At 37.5% G+C, this 9,569-nt stretch overlaps 1 protein-coding gene across 1 annotated transcript in view; it reads left to right on the top strand.

Moving 5' to 3' along the window:
• Positions 1 to 7,725, top strand: part of LOC129003883 (WASH complex subunit 5-like) — a 58,209-nt gene extending 50,484 nt beyond the window's left edge. The window contains exon 25 of the mRNA XM_054432213.1: positions 7,439 to 7,725. The gene's annotated coding sequence lies outside the window, so the exon portion shown is untranslated. The remainder of the gene's footprint in view (positions 1 to 7,438) is intronic.
• The last annotated feature ends 1,844 nt before the right edge of the window (positions 7,726 to 9,569 follow it).

The following is a 9,569-nucleotide window of genomic DNA, read 5'->3' on the forward strand; positions in this document are numbered from 1 at the left end:
CATTTTAATACGAAAACATCAATATTTCGTGATGTCCTCAGAACGTACGGTTGCTGCTGCGGTCCTCAGAAAGTTCTGTTTACAAACCTGTGTGTGTCTGGATGTGTACAGAGCTAGAGACTACACCTGTGGTCCGATTTCGATGAAATTTGGTATGTAGGTTCTAATCCATTGTATCTCCAGGCGTTTTTTTAATTTTTTAGAAATTTTTATTTTTAATGGAGATTTTCCCATAAAAAACCCATAATAAACGGAAAAATCGGATTTTCTCAAAAATGGACCGAACGATTTTGATAACAATTTAGTATGTTGTAGCCCTTTAAATTCTGACTGAATAAAATGGTACAAACCCCATATCTGTAAAAATTACGGTTCAAAAGTTATGGTCAAATATGTTATTTTCCCATAAAAAACCCCATAAAATAACAAAAAAATAGGATTTTAGAAAAAATCCGGTTTTGATTTAACATAGTATGTTATAGTCCTTACAGTTTTGATAGTTTTTTTTTAATTTTTTAGAAATTTTGTTTAATAGGAATTTTTCCATAAAACCCCATAAAATAACGGAAAAATAGGATTTTCCCAAAAATGGCCCGAACGATTTTGATAAAAATTTAGTATGTTACAGTCCTTTATATTCTGAACAAAATGATACACATCCCATTTCTGTAAAAATTACGGTTCAAAAGTTATTGTAAATTATGTCATTTTCCCATAAAACCTCCATAAAATAACAGAAAAATCGGATTTTCCCAAAAATGGCCCGAACGATTTTGATAAAAATTTAGCATGTTATAGTCCTTTAAATTCTGAACAAAATTGTACAAATCCCATTTCCGTATATTTACTCTCACCGCTTACACATGATAAAGGTTGTTGACAAACTTATGGGAGAAAGTATGTGTCAGAATGCTGATACCGTTTATTTATAAGTCTACTGGTTACGTGGCAGTAAAGGCTCATATCTATTTATACTTGTTGACCCGAGAGTAGGGCCTAACATCGTTCAAAATGACAAATGGTAACTTGCAAAATATGTTTTTTGAGTGAAATCAAAGGTATCGTTGTTATATACTAAAATACAAAGCAGATTTTTTTTATAATACACACTACTAACTAACATTGACACCATAACCATTATGTATTAACACATTTTGTACTTATTAATAAAACCATGTATTAAAACCAGATTATTAAAACCAGAGTCGAGCCGATTATAAGTTTAATTTGACAAGAGAATCATGTTTCTGTGACAAACCAAAAGATATAAAATATGGTAAAATTGTTTACATAATTCTTATGGGGCTAACTCTCAATATATTTCAAATTATTATCAGTATGTATTTGATTTCGAAGTTAACGTACGGCGACCTGTTAATTTTACACAGATGAGTTTTATTACAACTCATTAGTTTTTTCTCTCTCGAAACAATAATGTTTTACACCCGATCAGCATAAGCCGGTCCTCAGGTAGAAGGGATGGACATCAACATTTCCCCTCATTTAAGTGTTAGTTGGTAGAATGTCCACAAGCTGCGCCACTAGACAGTCAGGGCATTCTACAAAACTGCGGCAGATGCAGGTCAGAATATATACAGCCCTGAGGCAGTTGCCGGCCTGGACTGGCTTCTGCCTTTAAACGGACCGACTTGTGCCTTCGGACCGGCATGTGCTTTAAGTTTGTACGTGAAAAACCGGCTTATGCCGAGGTGCTAGACATATATATATATATAAATATATGTACATATATCAAAATTTGAACGAATGGTGTTTTTGGCCTCTGGGGACATCAAAATGAAAAAGTTAATCGGTCCCGGGTCTAGGCCTTACCGTGCCACCAACGGTAATAGCTACTTCCCTATAGGGAAATTCGCTAAAAGTCTTATAAAAAAGTCAACCACCATAAATGCTTTCATACATTTTTATCACACTATTTCCAAGCAAGTATTTTGTAATTGTATAGTTGACCTGGCTACAATGTACATATTCACATATTTCATTACGCTGGAAACCATTTTATTGTTCAACCTGAATTCAACTGAAAAGGTTTAACTTTTTGTTCTAACAATAATCAACCTTAGTTGAATAACAAGAACACTTAACTTCTGCATAGAATCCAAGAAGCTTCGTTTAGAAGCGTTAGTTTACTTAGAAGCGTTCCACAGAGGCTTCGTTTAGAAGCGTCAGTCGACTTAGAAGCGTTCCACAGAGGCTTCGTTTAGAAGCGTCAGACCACTTAGAAGCGTTCCACAGAGGCTTCGTTTAGAAGCGTCAGTCCACTTAGAAGCGTTCCACAGAGGCTTCGTTTAGAAGCGTTCCACAGAAGCTTCGTTTAGAAGCGTAGCCTACTGAGAAGCGTTCCACAGAAGCTTCATTTAGAAGCGTTAGCCTACTCCACTTCCAACCTTCCGATCCCTTAGACCAGCATATCCTTCTCCTTTTGAAATGGACGCCCTAAGGAGGGCTTGGTAAGTACTATTTTCTGGCTCTATTATGCAGAATATTAGTAGTAGATCTAGTACGGAGAGTTCTTAGTTATTTTAATTATTGAAAAAAATAAGTTTTAGACCACGTTTAGTTATTAAGCTAAAAAAACCTTACAGCGTCTAACATATTCCAATCAGTAGCCATTGAATGTAAAACAATGTGTGGTTAATGGTGATGTACAATGATTAATAAAATAATATAATTAGTATTTTAGAGGATTTATTGTCTGGACAAAAGGTACAAGATCAAAAGAAAGAAAAAGGTAAACAAGAAAAGTAAATATTAGTTAACAATAATTGCTAACATGTGTTTTAAGTTCAAATCAATTGAATACTGACAGATGGTTAGGTACAGCCACATAACATGTGTTTTAAGTTCAAATCAATTGAATACTGACAGATGGTTAGGTACAGCCACATACTCCCCTCCCAGTGACAGCGCAAAGTTTCATGTGAGGTATTTGGAAGAGAACCTCACAACACGTCCCGAGCAGGTTTTTCGTTCAGGGACAAGTCCAGAAGGTCCAGGTTGGGCTGAAGGCTGTTGAGCCTTGATGTTTCTAGGTCTCGTTGGTGGTGAGTCTGTTTCAGGTTGTTTCGCCAGTTCATTATCTGACTCCATTGTTTTATCCATCTGAGACTGTGTAGGTTGAAGATGATTTTGAAGAATAAATGCTGGTTTCAGCCGATCAATAGAAACGGTATCTTCACCCCGTGGCAATAATATGTTAAAATACTTGTCACCTCTTGAAACAACTTTGAAAGGCCCTTCGTATGTTGGTTGAAGAGGCTTTCTTATTGCGTCATGACGAATAAAGACATGAGATGAGGTCATGAGATCAGGATGGATGAAAATAGATCGTTTGTGATGATGGCGAAATGGTACAGGACGAATTGATTTGACATGGTCTTGAAGTCGAGCAAGTAGTTTAGGGATGTCATTCGGCAGCTTGGAGTCTTCAAAGAAATCAACAGGGAGGGTGATTGGTTCTCCGTAGACGAGCTGTGCAGGTGAAACTCCTATTTCTGGTATTATGTTTGAATGAAGTCCAAGCAGAACTGATGGAAGTTTGGAAACCCAGTCTGCTGTTAGTTGTGCTTTGAGAGCCGATTTTAAGGAGCGATGCCACCTTTCAATAGCTCCATTTGCAGCAGGATGGTAAGCTGTAGTTTTTATGTGATTTATGCCAAGCATGGCTGTGAATGATGAAAACAATTCACAATCAAACTGCCTTCCCCTATCAGTAGTAATAAAACGAGGAACACCGAAGCGAGATATCCATGAGTGCAAAATAGTGGAAGAAACTTCTTCTGCGGTGATGCATGAGATTGGTATCGCTTCAGTCCATCTTGAAAACCTATCGATGATGGTTAACAGGTACTGATATCCTCTTGAAGGAGGTAAGGGTCCAACAATATCAACATTCAAATGAGAGAATCGTTTTTCGGCAGTAGGGTAGGCACCGAGTTCACTAGAAGTGTGCCGCCATGTTTTACAGCGTTGGCAAGGAATACAAGTTTTGGCCCACAATGAAACATCACGTTTCAGCGAAGGCCAGCAGAATCTCTCTTGAAGTAGTTTGACTGATGTGGCAATTCCAGGGTGAGATAGATTATGAATGGAGTCATAGAGAGGTCTTCGGTAGGCATGAGGGATGAAAGGTCGTAGAGTTCCAGTCGAAGAATCGCAAATCAATTGAAGTCCATTATCAAGAATCATAGTTTTGAATGTAAATGATGATAAGTTGGATTGTTGGATGTGTTTGAGTTCATTACATACTTCTTGAGCATGAGCGATGTCTGTAAGTGATACAGTTGATGACAGTTCAATTTCTGTAATCCTAGAGCATGCATCTGCAGAAAAATTTTGTTTTCCGGGAATGTAACGGATATCAGTAGTGAATTGACTAATGTAGTCAAGATGTCTTTGCTGCCTAGGGGTCGCCTTTTCAGGGCGCTGTTCAAATGCGTAGCTGAGAGGCTTGTGATCCGTCAGAATAGTAAAGTGACGGCCTTCTAGGTAATGTTTGAAGTACTTGACTGCTTCATATGCGGCCAGAAGTTCACGGTCATAAGTGCTATAGTTCTGTTGAGTTTTAGTGAGGATTTTAGAAAAGAAACCTATTGGTTCTGGAGTATTTCCTCTCATTTGCTGGACAGAAGCCCCGATCGCGAAATTTGAAGCGTCAACTGAGAGGATGATGGGAAGATTGCTGGAAGGATGGTAAATCAGAGTAGCATTAGCCAGTTATGTTTTCAACCTGTTGAAAGACTCTTTGGCGCTATCGTTCCATTGTATTTTGCTTTTGTCCTTTCGTTTGGGCGATGAACAAAGGTCGTACAGGGTCTTTTGTGTTGTTGCTGAGTTTGGTAGTGATCTCCTATAGAAGTTAACGATTCCTAAAAATCGTCTCAGTTGATCAACTGTGTCAGGAAGAGGATAGTTTAGTATCGTTTGAACACGTTCAGGTAATGGAAATATTCCACTTTTGTTGATTCGATAGCCAAGGAATGAAATCTCCGAGACAGGAAACTCACATTTTGATGCGTTAATGCAGAGGCCGTGTTTGGATAGACATTCAAAAAGAAGGCGAACATGTTGCTCGTGTTCCTGTTCAGACTCAGAAGCAATTAAGATGTCATCCAGATACGAATATGCAAACGTAAGGTCTCGTAAAACATGGTGAATGAAGCGTTGGAAGGTTTGACCTGCGTTCTTTAATCCAAATGGCATGCGTAAAAACTCAAACAAACCAAAAGGAGTAATAACAGCTGTTTTAGGTACGTCATCTGGATGAACAGGAATGTGGTGGTAGGCTTTGACAAGATCTATTTTAGAAAATATTGTCTTGCCTTCAAGCTGTAAGTTGAAGTCTTGTACATTAGGTATCGGATACTTATCCGGAACGGTAATGTAGTTTAGGGCTCGGTAGTCACCGCATGGTCTCCAGGTGCCGTCCTTCTTTGGTACCATGTGCAACGGACTTGACCAAGAACTCTTAGAAGGTCTACAGATACCTAAATCAATCATTTTCTGAAACTCTAATTTAGCCTGAGAGAGTTTGTCAGGAGCTAACCGTCTGGCTTTAGAGGTAACAGGTGGTCCATTGGTACTGATTGTATGGAAGAATTCAATGTCTGGTGTTTTATGTCCAGGTATGTCTTTCAGTAATTCAGGAAATTCATGTAATAGGTGTGAGTATTTACTATTTGGGTCAATCAGATAAATCTCAGAAGATACTGACGGTGATGGTGTTGAGCCACATTGAAAGAGGTTCGTTTTGTTGTCTATTAACTTTTTATTTTTGATGTCAATTAAAAGGCCGAATTCTGCTAGGAAGTCTGCACCAATTATTGGTTGTTGGACGTCTGCAATAGTGAAAGGCCAACAAAATGATCTGCGGAGACCTAGGTCAAGTTGTAAAAGTTTCTCGCCAAACGTGGGGATATTTGAACCATTAGCTGCATAAAGTAATTTGGCAGATGGTTTTGGCTTTTGTTTGCTATGTGCAGGTAACACAGAAATATCAGCACCTGAATCAACAAGAAATTTTGTATTAGTCAGCCGATCGTAAACAAAAAGACGGCGAGGTTGATGTTTTGCGCTATCTCCCGCCGAATCAAGATAGTGCTGAGTTAGTTTTCCGAATTTTTGGACGGGGAAGAATGGTAGTTGCATGGAGTTGTGCATCTTGTAGCGTTTTTACCGAATTTCCTATGGTACCAGCAGACAGATTTATTACGTTGAGGAGTTGCGTCACGGTTCTGATATTGGTAAAGTCGAGAACCAGATTTCGAACGGGAGCGTAAAGATGAAATTTGGTTGGTTAGTTCGGTGATTTGGTTTTCTAGGCGAGATAATCTATCAGGTTGTGAGCTTGTTGATGTTCCACCTTTCAAGGAATACATGTGCTGAGAATGAGTGGGAGAGTACTCCATGATTTTATCAGCCATGGTTGCTAGATTGTCTAGAGAGTCGGAGCTAGATGCTAATATTGAGCTGATCTGAGGGGGAAGACGTTTAAAAAATAATGTTTTTAGGAAATCGTCTTTAACTTGGGAACCTGCAAGAGTACGCATTTCCCTAAGAAACTGAGAAGGTTTTTTCGAACCAATTTCTAGTTCGTCAACCAGTTTAGTGAATTTTCTGCTCTCAGGCGATTACAAAGGTCTTGATAAGGTGTTTGGCTAAGTGGTTTCTCTAAAAGATCTGAAAGCAATTCGGCAACATCGGTATCAAGATTTCCAAGAATGTGGTAATATTTTGTTCGTTCTTGAGTGATATTTTTTACAATGAATTGTGCCTCAACTTGACGTAACCAGACCTTGACATTTTTCCTCCAAAAGGGTGGAATTTTGACTGTTAATTTCGAGAGATTATTTGAATTGGTTGGTAAATTGGGATCAGTGACATTTTCTTCAGTGTCTGACATTTTTAGGTCTAAACTAACCTGGTTTTGTTCTGACTGACGAAAGTTGAGGTTTCTTGGAGATGCTGTCCTGTCTTGAAGGATTTACTTTTATGTTGCTTCAATTATCACGTCGTTGGTCACCAGTGTGGTTAATGGTGATGTACAATGATTAATAAAATAATATAATTAGTATTTTAGAGGATTTATTGTCTGGACAAAAGGTACAAGATCAAAAGAAAGAAAAAGGTAAACAAGAAAAGTAAATATTAGTTAACAATAATTGCTAACATGTGTTTTAAGTTCAAATCAATTGAATACTGACAGATGGTTAGGTACAGCCACATAACATGTGTTTTAAGTTCAAATCAATTGAATACTGACAGATGGTTAGGTACAGCCACATAACATGTGTTTTAAGTTCAAATCAATTGAATACTGACAGATGGTTAGGTACAGCCACAAATGTACTAAACAATCTTCGTTTCCAAGTACGTTTGGTAAAACTGTATTACAATTAGAAAATTTGGTCTGTTTCTTTAGGGAGGAGCATGGTGCCCTGTTGGCCGTAGGGGGGCTGGGGGCCGTTGTCACTGTGGTGTCGGTGGGTATCTGGCTGTGGGGTAGGTGGACCGACGACCCACCGGCACCATCCCCCCCGAGATACTCGAGCCGGTTGTTGATGACCCCACCACCTACCACGCCACAACGAGAAGTCACAATAGCAGTGATCAATATGGAGCCGGACTGAAATTCATCAATTTGGAAACAATCTATGCTAAATCAATTTGTTAATCAAAAAATCAATAAATTTTTGTGACTTTAAGGGAGTTTTTTGATAGCTTCTAAACAGTTTTTTTTTTTACAAACACATCATTTGCCATAGGCTTAAACCACTGGCTTTCACATTCGTCAGGTATACCCTCTACATAATTTTGGAATACGTAAAGTAGGGTAAGTCAGTGCTTCATATTATACTAGGCGTTTAAAAAAGTTAGGGACATAGTTAAAGTAGTGATGCTTTGGGTGAATATAAGCAAAATGTTTATTTGGAAATATGTCATGATGCGTTTTGTTTAGCCTCTTTCTGTCCGTATAGGTTTTTTTTACAAAAACATTCTATTACATTATAAATGCTTGTTTATTCCTATTAAAACATTTTATGGGTTTATTAAAACCTGCATTTATGTGAATTATTGACTAATAATTAACCAATCCCTTTCCTAATAATGTTTACAGAACATAATTAAGTTAATTTGGTAAATTATTTGGCAAAAAAGTATCAAGATCTATGATAATGTAATGTTTAAAGTTACATACAAAATTAGGTAGTTATTCTATGTAGGTACGTATGTTGATTATCCACTGTTGGGTAAAATGATGATTGGTTGGAAAATGCTCAATATCAATTGAACATACAGCATTAAACAAACCTATTGTTATATAAGCGCACTAGAAAAATAATTTCTTCAATATCAGAAAAAACCAGTTTTTTTTGTCGGCCATTTATGAGTTTGGTTGTAAGGAAAGGATATTTGACTGTTGTCTAATAACTTCATTGTGAAAACCTACAAAAAATATTTTTATTTGCCTGATTTAAATTATTAGAGATTACTTTGAACATCAACTCAAATGTAAGGGAAAAGTAACAGGTGTAGCTACTTGATACTAATGAGCCCAAACTTGCTATTGTCACTGGTTTTGGGTTGCTTCTTTTATTACTGTCAATTGAACCCAAACTAAAGACGATTTAGGGAGGTTAATAGTGGCTAGAAATTTTCTTTCATATTACAAATCAAAATAAAACAAGGCAACATTGTGCTTTCTCTAAAGATTTCTGTTAATTTTGTACTGTTTTGTAATGTTAATTTTGATTTAACATTAATATAAATTGGCCAACATATAATTACTATTGTTATTTCCATAGAAATCTATATATATAAAAGGCAAAGCCCTCACTGACTGACTGACTGACTCACTCACTCACTCATCACCAACTCTCCCACTTCCCATTTACCTAGGAGGCTGAAATTTGGTACACTGATTCTTTAGGCATTAAATAGGAAAACTAAGTTGTTTTTATTCTGATCGGACTCTCGGGCTCCCCCCAGTGGCTCTAGAGTTTCCCATGTAAACCTTATGAGTACTCATATTTAAATGGAATTAATGAATCTTAACAGCTGTTTCAATTAAACAAGTTGGTTCTGTTCTGCGATGTGCAATAGCATTAAAGTTACAAGGATTACCAACAGGGTGCAGCACTATTATTTTTTTTTAATTTATGACAACAGCTAATTTGCAACCAAAAGGTGAGTAAGCGTAGCGAACGAACTTCAACCTGGAGGCGAGTTAGCGTAGCGAACGAGCTAACCTGAAGGCAAGTGAGCGCAGCGAACGAGCTCCAACCTAAAAGTGAGTGAGCGTAGCGAACGAACTTCAACCAGGACGTGATTGAGCCATGCGAACAAGCTCATCTTGAAAATTAAGAAGTTAAACGGGGCAAAGCCCGCGAGTACAGCTAGTAAAAATATATTTACGTTAACCATTTTGTGTGGCATCAAATCATCTGGAATTTTAAGAGGAACAAAAGTGTCACATTGTTTTATTTGTATTCGTTATATGAATTAGTTTACTTGTCACTATTGGGCTCCATTATACTTTCATGGAAATGGCA

Source organism: Macrosteles quadrilineatus, unplaced genomic scaffold, assembly GCF_028750875.1.
Source record: "Macrosteles quadrilineatus isolate MER2022 unplaced genomic scaffold, UCM_ALF_1.0 Scaffold_9__3_contigs__length_116548681, whole genome shotgun sequence".
NCBI lineage: Eukaryota > Metazoa > Arthropoda > Insecta > Hemiptera > Cicadellidae > Macrosteles > Macrosteles quadrilineatus.